The sequence below is a fragment of the Vicugna pacos genome, chromosome 11 (assembly GCF_048564905.1).
Source record: "Vicugna pacos chromosome 11, VicPac4, whole genome shotgun sequence".
NCBI lineage: Eukaryota > Metazoa > Chordata > Mammalia > Artiodactyla > Camelidae > Vicugna > Vicugna pacos.
The window spans coordinates 68,942,582-68,962,200 of NC_132997.1; the positions used below are offsets into that span (position 1 = coordinate 68,942,582).

General features: G+C 39.1%; 1 long non-coding RNA gene across 2 annotated transcripts in view; it reads left to right on the forward strand.

The window, feature by feature from the left end:
* Positions 1 to 19,619, forward strand: part of LOC107034242 (uncharacterized) — a 156,519-nt gene that overhangs the window by 94,063 nt on the left and 42,837 nt on the right. The gene's annotated exons all lie outside the window — the stretch shown is intronic.

Here is a 19,619-nt window from a genome sequence, read left to right on the forward strand (position 1 = left end):
ACAGAGAAAAAAAGGTGGCAATGAGTGTGTATATGTCCATGAATGACTGAAAAATTGTGCTGAACACTGGAATTTGACACAACATTGTAAAATGATTATAAATCAATAAAAAATGTTAAAAAAACGATAGAAGAGAGCATTATATGAGAAAAATTATAGTTAAACAGTTGTACACACCATTTAGCCTTGCAACATTACCTGTCACTTCTCATATGCCCAGTTTATTTAAAGTTTCATTATTTCACTTTTATTTCTGTTCCTCTTGTTAATTTTGGTTTGCTTTTCTGGCTGTTTCTTCTTCCGATTCTTCGGAAGCCTATGCTAGACTTCTTCATTCTGCCCACCACGGGGACTCTCCCTTAAGATAAAGATTCAACGTTCTTCTTGACAAACGTTTTATTTGCCAATAGGGAGTAGTGTCATTGTTAAAGGCGGCAGCAGCTTCATCCAGTAGTTGGCCTTGCTTTGGAGCAGGGTCACGGACCCACTGTTCTAAAAGCTGAGTTTTGATTTTAGTAGCTGGACTCGGATTTTGCCTGGTTTTGGGTTTTATGGATCTTATCTGTCTGCAGTTTGACCCCATCGCCTGCACCCATCGCCCACTTGGCATTAGTCTTCTTTTAATTCTACAAACGTGTTCTGCTTCCAAGCTTTTTTACACGTTCCTTTCTTTTCCTCTTTCTCTTTTAGTTTCAGTGCCACCTCCTAAGAAAGGCCTCCGTGAACCATCAAAATACATGACACTGTTACATTTTATGATGGACTTCTCCCTCCTTCGCCTTGCTTGTTAGAATCTGTCATTATGGTTTTCAGTTCTCTGGCTTTTGCAGTCATACTAGAATATAACTTTCATGAGGCTGGGAATACATTTGAAGCTGAAGCCTAGCACATAGCAGATGCTCAGAAAATACATGCTGAATAAATGGACAGTCGTCTTCATGGTAATTTATGTCATTACTTAGCTGGGTATGTATCTTTGAGTTCACAGTGGTATCTGTGTATATTAGGAATTAGCTTGACTTAAACTATATGGTAAATTTATTGAATCTGTGCTTGGTAGAGTAGAAGTTTGCAGACTAAATTGTTCTTTTGTCTCTGTGTTAATGTGAATTTAAGTATGTTATCAAAATGTGAATTTTTTCCTTAATTCAAATGCTAGTACGTATTGTAGAGAATTTGGAAAACATAAGTATGGCAAAGAAAATATAAAACTACTGACTATCAGCCAGCAAGTCATTAATATAAGTTGTGTTACTCTCTGGCTTTTTGTGTAATATATATATTTATTAAAAACATGTATATGTTGGGATCTTACCATGTGTACTTTTGGGGGAAACTTGCTTTCTTTGTACTTAATCTTTATTATGGGCAGTTTCTATACCATTAGGTGTTGTTCAGAAATGTAAGTGGCCAAATGGTGGTTAAGCCTGTGGATATCCCACAGTTTATCAAGTAGTCGTCATCCTGGCCCTAGTGATTGATTCAGAGTTGGGCACTTGACCTAAGTCGAACTAGTTGAGTCCTCCCCAGGGACTATTATGACTTGCTGGCAAGAAAGAACTCCCTTCTTCTTTGGAAGTGGAGCAGCTGATATATGAGTTCAGGTTCTCATCAACTGGAGAAGAAACTAGTAAAGAGAATGAAGCCAACATGGAAGGAAATGCAGAGATAAGAAACTGAAATGAAGAGAGAGTATGTCTTGCTGGCATGCTAACTCTTGGATCCATTTGTACCTGAGGACAGCTCCATCCTTCCCATAGTTTAAGTGAATATAAAAATCCCTTCTTTAAGCCTCAGTTGTTTGGAATTGGATTTCAGTGCCTTATAACCAAAAGAATCTGGAAAAACATAGATGCCAAGGATGCTTTGTACCCTGTGGTGTCAGTGAAAAGTCTTGGCTAATTATGGAAGATGACCTGGAAAAAACTCCCTTTTAAAAAATCTTCTATCTACTCCTGAGTTTAGTTATAGGAGCAGAGTGCTATAATCCTGGATTATTTTGCATTAGTCCCTTTTAGAATCTAAATGTTGGAGTGAGGGACTCAGCACGTACATTGTGACCCATTAAGAAAGAGCCCACATAATATATTGTCATGTGTGCTGGAAAGGATACAATTAAGGGTAGTGTCTGTTTCATTACTCAGTGTTCTTACTTATGTGTGGACCCTAGTTAAAAGTTCCTGTCTTGTCTTAGTACATGGCAACTTCAGTGGGGGACAGAGGCAATAATATGTTCCATGAATCCAATGTCTACTTTAATATGCTCTTAACTCAAGATTGAACATGACAGAGGATGGTGGATATTTCTGTTCTCAACCTAACTTGGCACCACTAGCAGGCAATAGCATGAACACTGTCTATAATTCAGTTGCCACAACAATTAAGAATTTATGCATTAAGAAAAAAATTATGGGAACCACAGTATTTCAAATTTTGTGCAAAAGTCAGAGTTTATTACTAGTTTCATACGACATTATTTTAAGTTCTTATAAAATGCAACCACATTCTACTAGGAATGGTTGAGCTTCTCCTGAGAAATTGTTTTATTTTAATCTTGTGAACATCATGGATTATGTAATTGATCAGGTTTCCTAATTTTTGTTGATGGCTGAAAATCATAAATTTGTTCCCCATTTATAGAAAATGCATAATTATAAGATTTAACCTCATTCCTGGTTTGTAATTCATTGTTGGATTCAGCTCATATACATGCCTTGTGGTTACCTATTTACTTATAGTCTATTTTATCTTCCTTTGGCTCATTAATTTTAGATTACTTTAAACTCTTACTGGAAAATAGTGAAATGTAAGAATATGAAAATATTTTTGATCCCTTTTTTAAGATGTTACTTCTGTGTATGCCCCTGCCATTTATTTCCATTTCCTTGCCCAGTGAGTATCTAGTCTTTTGTCTGTTTCCTTCTCCCCAAATCCTTTCCTTGGTAAGCGTGTACTCCTCCTCTGATTTTATGTACGACAATTTAGCCAGCAATTGATTTTGTAAGTTACCCCGGGGCCTTTTATTTTATCGTGGTTTGTCTGGTACACATTCTCTAAAAAATGTATTTATAGAGAAATTCACCTATTTCTATTTTACTTCTGTAGGTATAGCTTTTTAATAATTTTATGTATAATTATCTTGAGTCTTTTTTTAAGGCATTCAAACTTCGGTCTCTCGGTCTTTTTTTAAATTGAAGTATGGTTGATTTACAATGTTTCAGATATATGGCAAAGTGATTCATTTATACCTACATATATTCTTTTTTCTGATCCTTTTCTATTATAGGTTATTACAAGATACTGAAGATAGTTCCCAGTATATACTATACAGTAGGTTCTTATTGTTTATCTATTTTATATGTAGTAGTTTGTATCTGTTAATCCCAAACTCCTAATTTATCTATCCCTCCTTTTCTCCTTTGGTAACCACAAGTTTGTTTCATATCTGTGAGTCTATTTGTTTTGTAAATAAATTCATTTGTATCATCATTTTAAGATTCCACATATAAAAGATATATATTTGTATTTCTCTGACTTCACTTAGTATGATGGTCTCTAGGTCCATCCATATTGCTGCAAGTGACATTATTTTATTGTTTTTTTTTATGGCTGAGTAACAGTCCATTCTGTATATGTACAACATCCTCTTTATCCATTCATCTGTCAGTGAACATTTAGGTTGATTCCAGTTCTTAGCTATTGTAAATAGTGCTGCTATAAACATTGGGGTGCATATATCTTTTTGAATGAAGAGTTTTTATCTTTTCCAGGTATATACCCAGGAATGGGATTGCTGGATCATATGAAAAGTCTATTTTTAGTTTTTCAAGGAACCTGCATAGTGGCGGCACCGATTTATATCCCCACCAATAGTGCAGGAGGGTTCCCTTTCCTCCACATTCTCTCTAGCGTTTAATATTTGTAGACTGTCTGATGCTGGTCATTCTGACTGGTGTTAAGGTGATACTGGATTGTAGTTTTGATTTGCATTTCTCTAATTGTCTTTCAGTCTTGCATCAATTTTCATTTATTTTATAATTCTGTTTTTAGAATAGTTTGTCTTGGGGCACCAAGGCTCCACTTTGGCCTCATGAAGATGACATGGCAAACGTCCCCAACTCACAGGATGCCAGTCTCACTGCTAGGATAACAGTGACAGTAACAGTTGACATCAGAAAGTACTTAGTCTTTTCTTGTTTGGTAATTATAACCTCCTTATCACCAAGTAGAATTGTCTTACCACTGACGATCTACAGCTAACTAGGCAGCTTAAGCAGAAAAAAATAATTGTGCTTCTTTACTATTAATTAGATTTTATTTTTGTCACATGATGTGGTTTTAGATGCTTACTTCCTCCCTGCACCACCCCGTATCCTAGTTACCAGCATCCCTTTTTTTGGATCTCATGTGTGATGTTTATATAGTATCCTTGTTTACCATCTCATTTCGATGTTTCCATTTGTCCGGTGCAGTCGTGACTTTAGGGTGATTTCTTACAACAACTCCATTTCTCTGAGAACTGTTCCCACCTGTAGGGAGGGGTTCTTGCAGACAGTTTGGTGTTGTGTGACTCTGCCCCTTAGCCAAAACACCTGATCTGGATATCCAGTCTTATCTTCTCTGTGAGAATGAGCCTGTGTGTGTGGGGGTCTTGAAATGACATAAAGCTGTGAGACAGTCATCTTCCACCAGCTTCTGTGCTGGGAAAAGGAGATAGACGCTCAGAGAGAAGCAGGGATGGAGAAAGATCATGGCTGGTTTTCTTGGTAACGGTTTCCTTTTCCAAAGCCTCCTGGGGTCTGGCTATCCTTGAGATCAGTGCATTACTCAATATTCTCTTAATAATTTTTTTCTTCCCTTTCTTAAGGCATCTTCAGCTATTTTTTGTTACCACTAGAAGAACTGTGGCCAAGTCATGTTATTAACAAGTGAAGAGCCTCTAATATAGTCCTTCAGAAGTCATATCTTCCTTTCTTCGTGTTGCATCTCGTTTTTCTTGCGAAGACTGCATAAGTGTCTTCTCTCAGAGCCCACAGGAACACACTGTGCCCTTGCGTTCCTTTGCCACTTGTGTTACGTGTTCCTGCTTTGAATTATGCTTGTCTCGGGTTCAGGCGATTTTTCGTGCTCTGTCAGGTGCTTCTCTGAGCCCCCTTCTCTGTCCTGCTGCACTTCTTGTCCTCTCGGGTTCAGGCATGCCACGTCCTTTTGGACTCGAGTTCCATCTACGACGTGCCTGTCCTCACTGGCTGGGGTCTCCGTCCACAGCAGTCCCCCCCTGCAGCCTTTCTCCTCACTCCGCTTCACCTTTCTGGGTTTTGGACAGAGCTGCTCCTACTGAGGCAAGCACTTTTGTCTTCTTTCTTCAAGAACGACTGTCTTCCTACTGTTTTCTCATAGTCGCTCTTTTTCATCCCTAGCTGCTTCTCCCTTTTCCTTTTATTTAGTTTCCTCTTTGAACACAAAGCTGCTTCTTAAGATTCCTTGAGCCGTTCCTGGAATCTTACCTTACTGTGGTCTTACTGGCCTGTATGTCTTTTCTGCAGGCATCTGGGCTGAGAAATGACATCCCAGTTTCCTCAGGCTCTGCCTGAGCGCCCTTTACTGTGGCCAGTTCTTAGCAAATTTGTTTGAGTAGGTTCTTTGTCATTCCAGAGGTTAAAAAGAAGACTGTATTAGCCTGGGTTCTCCAAAGAAACAGAATATGTCTATATCTATCCCTCTGTATATACACACACATATATATACACATACACATATATATATTCCTAATAAAGAATAAGAAATTGGCTCATGTGTTATGGAGGCTGAGAGGTCCCAGGATCTGAGGTCAGCAAGCTGCAAATACAGGAGAACCAGTGATGTAAGCTTCGGTTTGAGTCCAAGTCCAAAGACAGGAGTAGACTGATGTCCCAGCTTGACAAAGACAAGGCAGGCAGAGAAAGTCTTACTCAGCCTTTTCGATCTATTCAGTCCTACAACAGATTGGATGGGGCCCGCCCACGTTGGGGAGAGGAATCTGCTTTACTTAGTCTGCCTAGTCAAATTTACAAAAATATTTATTTTTGTCAAAGTGTAGTCGATTTACAACGTTATATTAATTCCTGGTGTACAGCATAGTGATTCAGTTTTTTATATACATATGTGCGTGTGTGTGTATATAAGTATATATATATGTGTGTATATATATATATATATATATATACACACACACACACACACATATAGACACACACACAAATATACATATTCCTTTTCATATTCTTTTTCATTATAGGCCATTACATGGTATTGAATATAGTTCCCTGTGCTATGCAGCAGGTCCTTGTTGTTTATCTATTTTATATAAAGTAGTTAGCATGTCCAAATCCTGAACTCCCAGTTTATCCCCCCTGGCTTCCCCCTGGTAATCCTAAATTTGTTTTCTATGTCTGTGAGTCTGTTTCTATTTTGTAGTAAGTTCATTTGTGTCACTTTTTTTAAGATTCCACATGTAAGTGATATCATATTGTGAAGGAAAAGCCCAGCTGGGCTAACAAGCTAACTCACAAATCTAAGTGTAACAAGTGTCGGATTACTGATCTGAGTTCTGCTGGGCTAACTTGTAAATCTGAGTTAATTATTGTTGGTTTGCTGATTCCCTGTTCATGTTTTTTTTGCTAGCCAGCTGGATTTTCAAAGAGACATATCTGGCCTTGAAATGTTGGTTTGCTGCCTCCCTGCCTCTACTTTTGTGATAATGATGCTGCTAAAGCTGTTCCATGCCTATTGGCCAAATACCCCAAGCTTGTAATTAACCCTATAAAACCTCATGCACACGTCTTGGAGGTGCTCAGAGCTTCGGAGCAGAAGCCCCTCTGAGCCCGCCGGTGTAATACATCTGAGTACTCCAACCCTCCGAGTGGTGCTTGTTTCTTGGCTGGCCTGTCGTTTCTGTAACAATATGATATTTTTCTCTCTTTTTAGCTTATTTCTTAAATGTTAATCTCATCCAGAAACATCCTCACAGACATAGTCTGAATAATGTTTAACCGAATATCTGGTCACTCTGTTGCCCAGTTAAACTGACATATAAAACTAGCCATCTCAGGGAGTTAAATAAAATTACCTCGACTGACAGTTCGTACCCACAAGGCATTTGAGACCTAGTGAATTCCCCAGGACTCATCTTCCCTTGGTGTCTTGTGGATCTGCGGTCCTGTTCTCAGTGAACTCTACTTTTCCTTAACTTCTCTCACACACGACTCCAGAGAAGGAATGAATTTGCACAAACTGTTCTTATATAAGGCATTTGAGGATAGCTAGACCTACAGCTGGGACAGGAAACAGAATTTCACTACATCAGTGCCACAAATCAAAATTACACAGTAGACAGTTCTATTAAAAAGGTACCCAGTCCCTCCACCTGCAGGGTGTCCTTACTGGGCTGCTTTCTCCCACCAAGTGCCTCAGCTGCCCCTTCTCCCTCTTTATCTCCCCCCTCTGTCCTGAAACCCAGAATCCCTGTTTGATTCGCATGGACAGTAGTTTAGCTAATTCTTCATTGCAGTCCCTCCTTCCAAAGTGTCATGTGTAATTCACTTTTCCCACTCAAAGACTGTTCCCTCCTGAAAAGCTACTAAAATGCTAGTTTATTCCCTCCGCTTTGCTTGTTTATGCAGGTAATCATTCTTTCATTAAGCTTTAACAGGTACCTGCTTAGCATCCATTAAGCATGGGGAAGCAAAAGGAAGGCGAAAGTTGTGTCAGAGTTTCAGGTGATGCTGCTGGTGTGTTGGGCTACGATGTAGTGTTTTCTTTTTTGTATTAAGGAGGAAGATACTGGATAAGAAGGAAAGAAATGAACTGTCTCCTAGCTTTAGAAATTCCAGCTCATGTAGGGGCTGAAAACTAAAACTAAAACATGAATGATCAAAGAAGTAAGTCTCACGTTTGTTAAGGCTACTGTTTTAAAAATTACAATAACAAATTTCCCATTGCTTGGAGAATTTATAGACTAGCAGGGAAAATCAGCAAGGAGGAAATTGCAGCACAGTATGACACCACAGGGGTCAACATGGGATGGCATGGATTTAGCATGGATGAGCAGCGGCCATCATAGAGTATTTTTTAGAAATGGCACCACCTAACCTGAGTCTTGGATGTTTAGAAGACTTAGGCGTGTAATGAAGCATTTGTGTGTTGTTGTGTATTGGTGGGTGGAGGTGGGGTGTAATGATGAGGAAGATTCAACATCTCCAGAGGGATGTCTTACTGAAAGGATTCAACACATCCTAAATTAAACTCTAACCTTTTCCTCTAGTTTTGCTTTTCTTCTGACATCCCTCCTCAGTAGATGACACTAACACTCACCTAAACGTTCAGGCCAGAAGTTGGGCATCATCCTTGCCCATCCTCTCCCTCAACAAATGTATGCAGTCCGTCAGTTACCAAATCTGCCCTTTCAGAACCACTTTCAGAATCCTAAATATGCCATGACTCCTTTACCTCTGAATGTTTGTAAATATTATTTCCTCTGTTTGGAACATCGTTCCTTTCTCATATATCACCCCCTTAGCTTGGCTAACTCATATTTTTCTTTCTCTTTATGTTTTTAATTGAAGTATAGTTGATATACAATATTAGTTTCATGTATACAACACAGTGACGATGTATACATTTCAAATTGATCACGATAAGTCTAGTAACCATTTATCATCACAAAGTTATTGTAACTATTATTGACTATATTTTCTATGGTGTACATTACATCCTGATGACTTATTTATTTTGTATCTGGAAGTTTGACTTCTTAATCCCATTTCTCTGTTTCGCCCAGTCTCCTACCCTCCTTCCCTCTGGCAGCCACCAGTTATTCTTTGTGTCTATGAGTCTCTTTCTCTTTTGTTATGTTTGTTCATTTGTTTTTTCTTAGATTCCACATAAGTGGAATCATGTAGTATTTGTCTTCTGTCGACATTTCACTTAGCATAATACTTTCCGTGTCCATCTATATTGTTGCAAATGGCAAAATGTCATTCTTTTCTATGACTGAGTAATATTCCATCGTGTACATATCTATACCCCACCCCCACTGCAAATCTTCTTTATCCATCCATCCATCTAGTGGGCACTAGGTTGCATCCATATCTTGGCTACTGTGAATAATGCTGCAATGAACAAGGGATGCATGTATCTTTTTTAATTAGTGTTTTTGTGTACCAGAATTGAAATTACTGGACTATATGATAACTCTAATTTCTTGAGGAAGCTCCATATGATTTAACATAGTAGCTGTGCCAATTTATATTCTCACCAAGAGGGCACAAGAATTCCCTTTTCTCCACATCCTCACCAACATTTTTTTGTTGTTGTTGTTGTCTTTTTGATAATAACCATTCTGACAGGTGTGATGTGATATTTCATTATGGCTTTGATTTACATTTCTCTGATAATTAGTGACATTGAGCATCTTTCCATGTGTTTTTTGGCCATCTGTATGCCTTTCTTGGAAAATATCTATTTAGGTCCTCTCCTAATTTTTTAATATTTTTTTGATACTGAGTTGTATGAGCTCTTTATATATTTTGGATACTAACCCCTTATCAGATATATCAATTGCTAATATTCTTTCCCACTCAGTGTGTTGCCTTTTCATTTTGTTGATGGTTTCCTTCACTGTGCAAAAACTTCTTAGTTTGACATAATCCCATTTGTTTACTTTTGTTTTTGCTGTTCTTGCCTAAGGAGACAGATCCCCCAAAAATACTGCTAAGACTGATGTTAGAGTATACTGCTTATCATTTCTTCTGGGAGTTTCATGGTTTCAGATTTTACCTTTAAGTCTTTAACTTGAGTTTATTTTGTACATGGTATGAGAAAATGATCCAGTGTCATTCTTTTGCATGTAGCTGCCCAGTTTTTCCAAAATCATATATTGAGGAGACAATCTTTTCTTCACTGCATAGTCTTGGCTCCTTTGTTGTAAATTTATTAACCATTTAAGAGTGGGTTTATTAGAGTTCTCTATTCTGTTCCACTAATGCGTTCCTCTGTCAGTATATTGTTTTGGTTACCATAGCTTTGTGGTATAGCTTGAAATCAAGGAGCCTGATGGCTCCAGCTTCGCTCTTCTTTCTCAAGGTTGCTTTGTTTATTTGGCATTTTTGAGGTTTGATACAAATTTTAGGATTTTTTTTCCAGTTCTGTGAAAAACAACATTAGTATTTTGATAGGGATTGCATTGAATCTGGGAATGCTTTGGGTAGTATGGACATTTCAGCAGTATTTAATTCTTCCAATCTAAGAGCATGGTATATCCCTCCATGTGTTGTGTGGTCTTAAATATCTTCCACTGATGAAAAGTACAGGTCTTTCACCACCATGGTTAGATTTATTCCAAAGTATTTATTCTTTTTGATGCAATTGTAAATGGGATTGTTTTCTTAATTTCTATTTCTGATAGTTCATTATTAGTGTATAGAAATGCAATAGGTTTTGGTATATTAATTTAATATACTGAAACTGAGTTCATTTATTAGTTGTAATAGTTTTTTGGTAGAGTCTTTAGAGTTTTGTATACATAGTATCATGTCATCTGCAAACAGTGACAGTTTTACCTCTTTTCAATTTTGATGGCTTTTGTCTCTCTCTGTCTCTTTTTTTTTTTGTTTTGTTTTTTGTTTTTTGTTTAATTGCTGTGGCTAGGACCTCTAATACTACCTGAATAAAAGTGGTGAGAGTGGGCATCCTTTTCTTATTCCTGATCATGGAGGAAATGCTTTCAGCTTTTCACCACTGAGTGTAATGTTAGATGTGTTTTTGTCATGTATGACCTTAATTATGTTGAGATATGTTTCCTATATCCCAACTTTGTTGAAAACTTTTATTGTAAACAGATGTTGAATTTTGTCATTTTTTTTGCATCTACTGAGATGATCATATGATTTTTATTCTTTGTGTTGTTAATGTACTTATCATGTTAATTGATTTGTGGATATTGAACCATTTTTGCATCCTTGGAATTAATTTCACTTGATTGTAGTTTATGGTTCTTTTATTGTATTAATTGAATTTGGTTTGCTAATATTTCGTTGAGGGTTTTTGCTTCTATATTCATCCAGTATATTGGGCTGTAATTTTTCTATGTGTGTCTCTACCTGGTTTTGATATCAGGGTAATGCTGGCCTTGTAGAATGAGTTTGGAAACATTCTTCCTTATAAAAGGACAAGTATTAATGCTTGCTTAAATGTTTAGTAGAATCTACCTGTGAAACCATCTAGTCTTAGAGTTTTGTTTGTTTAGAGTTTTTTGATTACTGAATCAATTTCATTACTAGTGATCAGTCTGTTCAACTTTACTATTTCTTCCTATTTCAGTCTTGGAAGAGTATACATTTTGAAGATTTTATCTATTCTAAGTTGTTCAATTTGTTGGCATATACATGTTTGTAGTAATCTCTTATGATCCTTTGTATTTCTGTGGTATCAGTTGTAACTTCTCTTTCATTTCTGATTTTATATATTTGCACCCTTTATCTCTTTTTCTTTATGAGTCTGGTTAAAAGTTTATCAGTTTTGTTTATCTTTTCAAAAAAACAGCTCTTAGCTTCATTGATCTTTTCTGTTGTTGTTGTTGCTGTTGTTTTAGTCTCTTTTTTATTTCTGCTCTGATCTTTATTTTTTCCTTTCCACCAACTTTGGGCTTTGCTTGTTCTTTTTCTAATTTCTTTGGGTATAATAGTAGATTATTTGTATGAGACTTTTGTTTGTTTCCTGAAGTAGCCCTGTATTGCTATAAATGTCCCTCATAGAATGACTTTTGCCATATCCTGTAGATTTTTGGATCATTTTGTTTCCATCTTAATTTGTCTCAAGGTACTTTATGATTTCTTCTTTTATTCTTTGTTGACCCTTTGGCTGCTTAGTAGCAAGTTGTTTAACCTCCATGTGTTTGTGTTTTTGCAGTTTTCTTTTTGAAATTGATTTCTAGCCTCCTGCCACTGTGTTGGAAAAGTGGCTTAATATAATCTCAATCTTTTTAAATTAATTGAGACTTGTTTTGTGGCCTAATAAGTGATCTGTCCTGGATAATGTTTGTTCCATGTGTACTTGAGGAGAATGTGTATTCTGCTCTTTTGGGGTGGAATGTTTCACATATATTAAGTCAGCCTGGTCAAATATTTCATTTAAGGCCAGTGTTTTCATAATAATTTTCACTGTATGATCCATCCATTGATGTAAGTGGGGCATTAAAGTCCTCTACTATTACAGTATTCCTGTCAGTATCTCCTTACATATCTGTTAATATTTGCTTTCTGTACTTAGCTGCTCTTATGTTGGTGCTCTTATGTTAGTGCACAGATATTTACAAGTGTTATATCTACTCTTTGGATTGAGTCTTTTATCATTATGTAATGCCTTTTCTTGTGTTTTGTTACAGTCTTTGTTTTAAATCAATTTTGTCTGATATAAGTATTGCTACCCCAGTATTCTTTTCATTTTCATAGGATATCTTTTCCATTCTTCTGTCTGTAGTCTGTGTGTGTCTTTAGGTCTGAAATGAGTCTCCTGTAAGCAGCATATTAATGAGCCTTGTGGTTTTTTTAATCCATTGAACTAATCTAGGTATTTTGATTGGAGCATTTAGTCCATTTATATTTATAAAAAACTTTTTTGATTAAAACATTTTATTATAGTTGACTGAGTCTATTTACATGTAAAGTAATTACTGATAGGTATGTATTTACTAGCATTTTGTTAATGCTTTTCTAATTTTTTTTTGTCTTTTCTGTTCTGTTCTTATTATTTTTCCTTGTGAATTGATGACTTTCTTGTGTATCAGTTACTGGTTTTTGGCTTGTGGTTATCATGAAGTTGATGTACAACAATTACATATAGCAGTCTATTTTGAGTTGATGATCACTTACGTTTGAATGCATTCTAAAAACACTACATTTTTACCCCTCCCATTTTATGTCTTTGACAGCATGTTTCACATGTTTTCATTTTGTGTATTGCTTAAGTAATTTAGATACAGATGACTTTACTACTTTTGTCTTCTAACCTTCATACTTCATAGGTGGTTGATCCACTGCCTTTACTATATTTATGCCTTTATCAGTGAGATTTTTTCTTTCATAATTTTCTTGTTTCTAGTTATGACTTTTTCTTTTCCACTTGAAGGAATCCCTTTAACATTTTTTGCAAGGCTGGTTCAGTGGTGATGAATTCCTTTAGTTCTTACTTATCTGGGAAACTTATATGTCCTTCAATTCTGAATGATAACCTTGCTGAGTAGAATATTCTTGGTTGTACTTTTTTTTTCCCTTTCAGAACTTTGAATATATCATGCCTGTCCCAATGGGCCTATACATTTTCTGCTAAAAAAGTAGCTGATGATCTTATGGGGTCCCCTTATGCATAACTGGATATTTTTCTCTTGTTGCTTTTAAGGTTCTCTTTATCTTTAACTTGGCATTTTAGTTAATGTGTCTTGGTGTGGATCTCTTTGGGTTCCATCTTGTCTGGGTTGCTTTATGTTCCTAAACATGGATGTCTGATTCCTTCTCCAGATTAGAAAAGTTTTCAGCCATTATTTCTTCAAATAGGTTTTCTGTCTCTTTCTTTCTCTTCTCCTCCTTGGCCCCCCATAATGCAAATGTTAGTTTTCTTGATGTTGTCTCAGACATCTCTTAAACTATTCTCCTTTTTTTAATTCTTTTTTTTTCCTTTACTGCTTTAGTTGGGTGATTCCATGTCTTCTAGATTGCTAATCTATCTTCTAATGTGCTGTCGGTTTTCTCTAGTTTATTTTTCATTTTTGTTACTGTATTTTTTAGTTGTAATTGGTTCTTTCTTATATTTTCTTTTTGTTGAAGTTCTCACTATGTTCACCCATTCTTCTCCCAAGTTTGGTGAGCATCTTTAGGACTATTGTTTTGAACTCTTTACCTAGTAAATTGCTTATCTCTGTTTTTCTTAGTTCTTTTTCTGAGATTTGTCTTGTTCTTTCTTTTGGAATGCACTCTTCAGTCTTTTCACTTTGCCCTAACTCTTTGTGTTTGTCTTTATGTATCAGGTGTATTGTCTGCATATCCTGGTCTTGAAAAAGTGGCCTTATGTAGATGGTGTCCTGTGGGGCCCATGGGCACAGTACCCCTGGGTCACTGGACCCAGGTGCTCTAAAGGTGTGCCCTGTGTGGGCTGTGTGCACCCTCCTGTCGTGATTCAGCTGCTGTTGCTGTAGGCATGCTGGTGGGTGGGGTTGGCTCCCAGACCAGCTGGCTGTGTGGCTTGCCAGCAACTGCTGTAGACACCCTGGTGAGTGGGGTTGGTCCCTCACTTGACTGTCTAGTTTTTTGGTCATGAATATTTGGATGCTCCGGCATGGTGGTTGATCCTCTGCAGTGGGAGCCACCTTGGAGAGATGCTTGTGCTGGTTGAAGCCTCTCACGCAGATGGGGTAGACCTAGCTCTCTAGAGTGGGAGCTGCCTTGGAGGTGCTGGCTGGGTTGAGTGGGTTGGTTCTCAGGGGAACACTGGGTGTGCAGTGTTAGCTAGGCTGATGGAGAGTGACAGAAATGGCACCTGCCAGTGCAGGGCCAGCTAGGTGGAGGATAAGTTAAAAGGGAAGAGGGGGGCCTCCTAGTGCTACTGTCCCTGGAGAAAGTTCCCCCAGATTCCTGTCCCTCTGAGTTACATGCCTTAAAATTAGTCAGTGAATCTTCTTGTATTGTTCAGGTGTTTTTTAATGTGTTGCCTCTGCACTGGGACTTAGAGTGAATTTGTGCAGGAGGAGCCCTTCAAGAGTGGAGTCTTGATTTCCCACAGCTTTCTGGCTCTCTTGGATGTAAGCCCCACTGATTTTCAAAGCTAGACATTATAAGGGCTTGTCTTCCAGGTGTAGGTACCCCAGGCTGTGGAGCCTGACGTGAGGCTGGGACCCTTTAGACAACAAGGGGAACCTCTATGGCTGTGACATCCATTCCAGTCGTGAATTGCCACGCAGGGGTGTGGGTTCTGACTGGAGCATGTCTCTGCTCCTCCTACCTGTCTTAATGTAGCCTTTTCTTTATATCCTTAGTTTTAAAAATCTGTTCTGCTATTCTTCAGGTCATTCTCAGAGATAGTTGTTCTGTATGTAGTTCTAGTTTTGGTGTGTTTGTGGAAAGAGGTGAGTTCAATATCTTCCTACTTCACCATCTTGATCTGGACCCTGCCCCCCCCCCCGGCCTCCTCATACTTATTCTTAACATCTCAGTTTAGACATCACTTGTCCAGGAAGCTTTACATGACAGCCTACATCCAGATCAGATGTTCTTCCTGTGGACTCCCCAGCACATGCCAGCGAATGTTTATGACATTCTGTTGTAAGTGCCTGTTACTTTCGCTGTCTTCCTCACTAGCTGATAAGCTACACAAAGTAAGGAATATTGTCTCTTTTACCTATAGCTGCTTTTACAGTAACTAGCACAGTGGGTGGCACGAGGTAGGTATTCAGTAGGTATTTGTAAAATGAATGAGTAAATAAATGATTGAAATTTCACAAGCAGAAAATTCCAAGATGATAAAAGCCATAGTGTAGATACGGGTCTGTGTGGCAGAAGAGAGGTGGAGCTGAAAGGCACCAGAATTGAAAAGGCTGAGGGTTTGTCTGCCTTGTTGGTGTCTGGAGGGATTGAAGTTGTTCAGGATGATAGTGAGTCATGAGGTGGAATAGAAAGATCACGAGCCACAGCCAAGGTCTTCCGTGACAGTGAGCACACCCGGAGGTCAACAGATCAGAGATGAGAAGAGGGTAAATGGTGCAATAGCCAGAATCTTCAGAGTGTCAAAGAAGGAAGGAATTTTGTGCAAACACGAAGGGATATTTTTCACACCAGAAACATTTTTCCTGTCCATACAAAACTCTCGGATTGTCTTCAAACCCCATCTCTAGCATATATTTACTGTCCTTAATAATAGCTTTAATACTGGACCCCAAAGATGATAGTGTGTGGTGAATGTTTTCCATTGTTGCCTTTCAGGTTTTCATTCCCAAGTTCCGACTCCAAACCTGCCGCTCCTTTTATTGAGACTGCCAGCCCATCATAATGTCTTTGAAAACAACCACAATGCCTCCTACAGCAATTGTTTCCTCCCTGGAGAGAAAAAGCCATGTTTTTAACCTTAGCTTTCAAAGTATGCTCTGACTGGCTCATTTTTTTTCTTTTAATACTCTCTTCAAAATCCAGTTTTTCTAATGCTCTGTGGCTCAGACTGAATGACTTATTTTCAGAGATGTGAATTACTGCAAACAGGTCTCTTGGGTTCATCCTAGTGAAATCAATTATAGGGATTTTTACCATGTGACGTCCTGCCAGGCAGTGTTTTGTATCCCTTTTTATTTAGATCATCCCAGTGAATCTTTATACAGTGGTTCCCTTCTCTTGCCCTTCTCTGCCAGAGGTTTCCTTTTGTTGTCCCTGCCTTCTCAGCTCCTGTAGCTGGGAGGAAGGGCACGGTGGGGAAATTGGACATACCGGTTTCTTTTCTTCCCTCACATTCATCCCTACTTTTCTTCTCTGACTTCTCCCATTTCCATTCTTCAGTTGTGTCTTGCTGGCCACTTTTAAGAGGCTGACACATAGGCTCTTGAGACACTAGTCTCACTCTGAAGGACTCCAGAGTGTAGACCTTTGATTTCTGATGCCACAGAAGAGGCTCCTCCCACCTTGACTCCCCCCACCCCACACCTGCATGCTTTGACCAGACCCCTCGCTCACAGTCATCACTGTCTTCCACTCTCCCATTTCTTGCTCTTCACTTAGGTCTGCTGCCGCATCCCCAGAGGTCACTCATTCTGCTGAAGGACATACATTTCCACTCCCTGAGACCACAACGTGATTTGGATAACAGTTTGATTAGAGGTTGAGGGAAGGAAGGCCTTTGAAAATGAACTCTATGAAGCCATTTAACTGATTTGAGGCTGGCTAGCAGACTATAATGCATAAAATGGTGCTGTCTAAATTAGTGACATGTGACTATCATACAGTATTGACAGAAAAGTGGTTCTCATGAATTCAGATGGTTGTCTCCTTTGACCTAGAAGGCAGCTTCAGTGCAAGCATGAGAAAGGAGAGAGAAATTAAACCAGCCTCTGGTAACCCCTGGGTGACAGCTGCTACTGATAGATCATGCTTCTGTCTGAGTAGGAGTAGAATTTCCTCTCACAAAACCAGACAGGAACAATAGTAATATAAATGGTAGCCTGCAGCCCACTTTCTCCTCTTGATGTTGTAAAAAGGCTCAAGTTGAAAAGAAAAAAACCCAGAAGTCTGGAGTTGTCTTTGTGCTGACAGTTTTTCCCTCAGTACTAGGAGACCCAACTACATTCTCCTTGATCTTTCCACCTTCTGCCTTTGTAGGAGGTCAAAGGAGACTACACAGTCTTTCTTAACCATATTTCCCTCTTAGAAACTCCTTTCTAAGGAAGACTGAGAGCCCCAGGCCTCTGTTTGCTGCTGGCTCTGATGCTTCTCTCCAAAATGAGAAACAGACAGAGGGAAAGGTCAGAAGGAGAGCTCTTCCGCTTCAGGATGAATTCCTGTAGAGCATGAGCAAACCCACGCCCACCCTCTACTCCACGGTGAGGATGTGGGCCTCTAAAGGCTGCCTGTGTTCCCACAGTGGGAGGGAGCCAGGGCAGATGTGAGTTTTCTTCGCGCTTTCTACAGCCCACTAGGTAGGTGGGGAAACTACTGTTACACAATTTTAGAAATGAAGTGGCAGCGAAGCCTGCTCATGTGTCCGGCTAGAGGCATCGGCAACACATCAAAGATGCAACCGAGCCTAGGCCCCAAGTCTTCCTTCTCTTGGTTTAAGTTGCCTCTCCCAAGCCTCCATTCTTGGGCAGAAGCCATATTAGTCTGAATGAAAAGAAGCTACATTTAAAAAAATTCTGAGCATGTCATTTGTCCTCCAGTCACTGAATGGATGCATTTATCTAATCTGTGCACACAGAGCTCTGACTTCATCGTGGTTTGCTAGACTCACCTTCCAGGGCTTTGTGGTCGATATGCAATGCCATTTTGCTGGTTTGTGCTTTGCCCATGTTTTGGAGCAAGCTTAATTATGCAAATGCATCTGATAATAGATTATTCATTTTAGTCATGCTCAGTTATTTATTTTTCACGCGTGGCCCCGGATGACTTGAACAGAGCTCAGTAACAGCTCATCTCATATCTAGCAAGAAGACACAGGAAAGGATATAATTCTGACGGAGGTCAACTGCTCTTCTGGGCATCAAGCTGCTTCAGGAAAAATCACGTGTGAGGCAAGGCCAGCTATTTCTAGGGAAGATGCCAGCTGTTAGTGCATATCTGTTATTCCCAGACTGAGAGGCCATTTCATGGGACAGGAGGAGCAGTGACACTTGGAGGCAGTAAGACATCACTTGAAATTATGGGTTGAAGGTGAATGGAAAGAAACCTGTTTGGTTACTTCCACTGGTTCCTAAACTGCAGCATTTCCCCATTTGTGCCACTGGTACCTTTCGGGATAATAAAAAGGAGTCTGGAGGGAAGGCAATAAACTGGAAATAGATATGCTGGGTGTTTCGTCCTCCTTAGAAGAAAGTAAGTGAAAATAATGCTAGTGAGAAGAAATAGAAAGGCTGGCTCTCTTTAACGCTTCCATTTTCCCATATGTGCCATGATCTTACACAGGACACTGGCATATTTAAGAGGACTTGACTTTGCCCCTTGAACTTGGCTCACAGGGGCTCATCCTCTAGGTGTCAGTTTATTACTTCACCCAAGAAGTCTTCTCTGAACACTTTACCTCCATCCTCAACCCCAGAATAGGTGATGCACTCCCGTAAGATTTCTTAGAATCAGGTACATTGCTTGTCAGGCTACTTATTTCATTTAACGGGATTACTTGTTTAATTGTATGGCTCCCGATCTATGAAGGTGAAGACCATGGTTACGCTCCCTAGTGGGAGCGTAACTCAGTGCTTGAGAGAGGGGAGCCACTTAATCTTTACTGAATAAAATAATAAATGATTAGCTGATAGGAAGTTGTGATAGGGGTTCGGGTATCTGTCGTTCTGTTTGTTGCTCATTCTCTTCTCCTCCCACTGCCTGCACCTAACACGTAAGTTCTGTGAGGTTAGAGATTTCATCTGTTGTATCCGTTAATTTTGCCAAGGCCTAGAACAGGGCCTGGCATGCAGTGGGTGCCTTTTAATAAATATTTATTCATTGAACCACTCACTCCCAGATAAAGACTAAGGAGCGTTAAGGGAAAGGGAATCTGCAGGAGGAGGCATCCACTTAGTTTTCTATCCTGATTCTACTGCCTCTTCTGTCACCTCGCCGACTGCCGTTATTCTCCCCTTTCCTCTCCTTTAGTTGTCCTTTGTCTAGAGTAACCTTACTGCTCAGTCTCTACACCACTCCTGCCCCCACCTCTGCCCCACTGCTGCTTTTCTGTCCAAGAACTCCACGCTCAGTCCACATCCAGCTTCCCTAATAAATGCTTATACACCAGATGATTTAACTATTAAAATCCTCCATTTCCTTTTGGTTCTTCACTCAAGGAACCTATCCTACTGCAGTGCTTGAGTTCTTTATGACCTGGCTGAATAATTTCCTCAA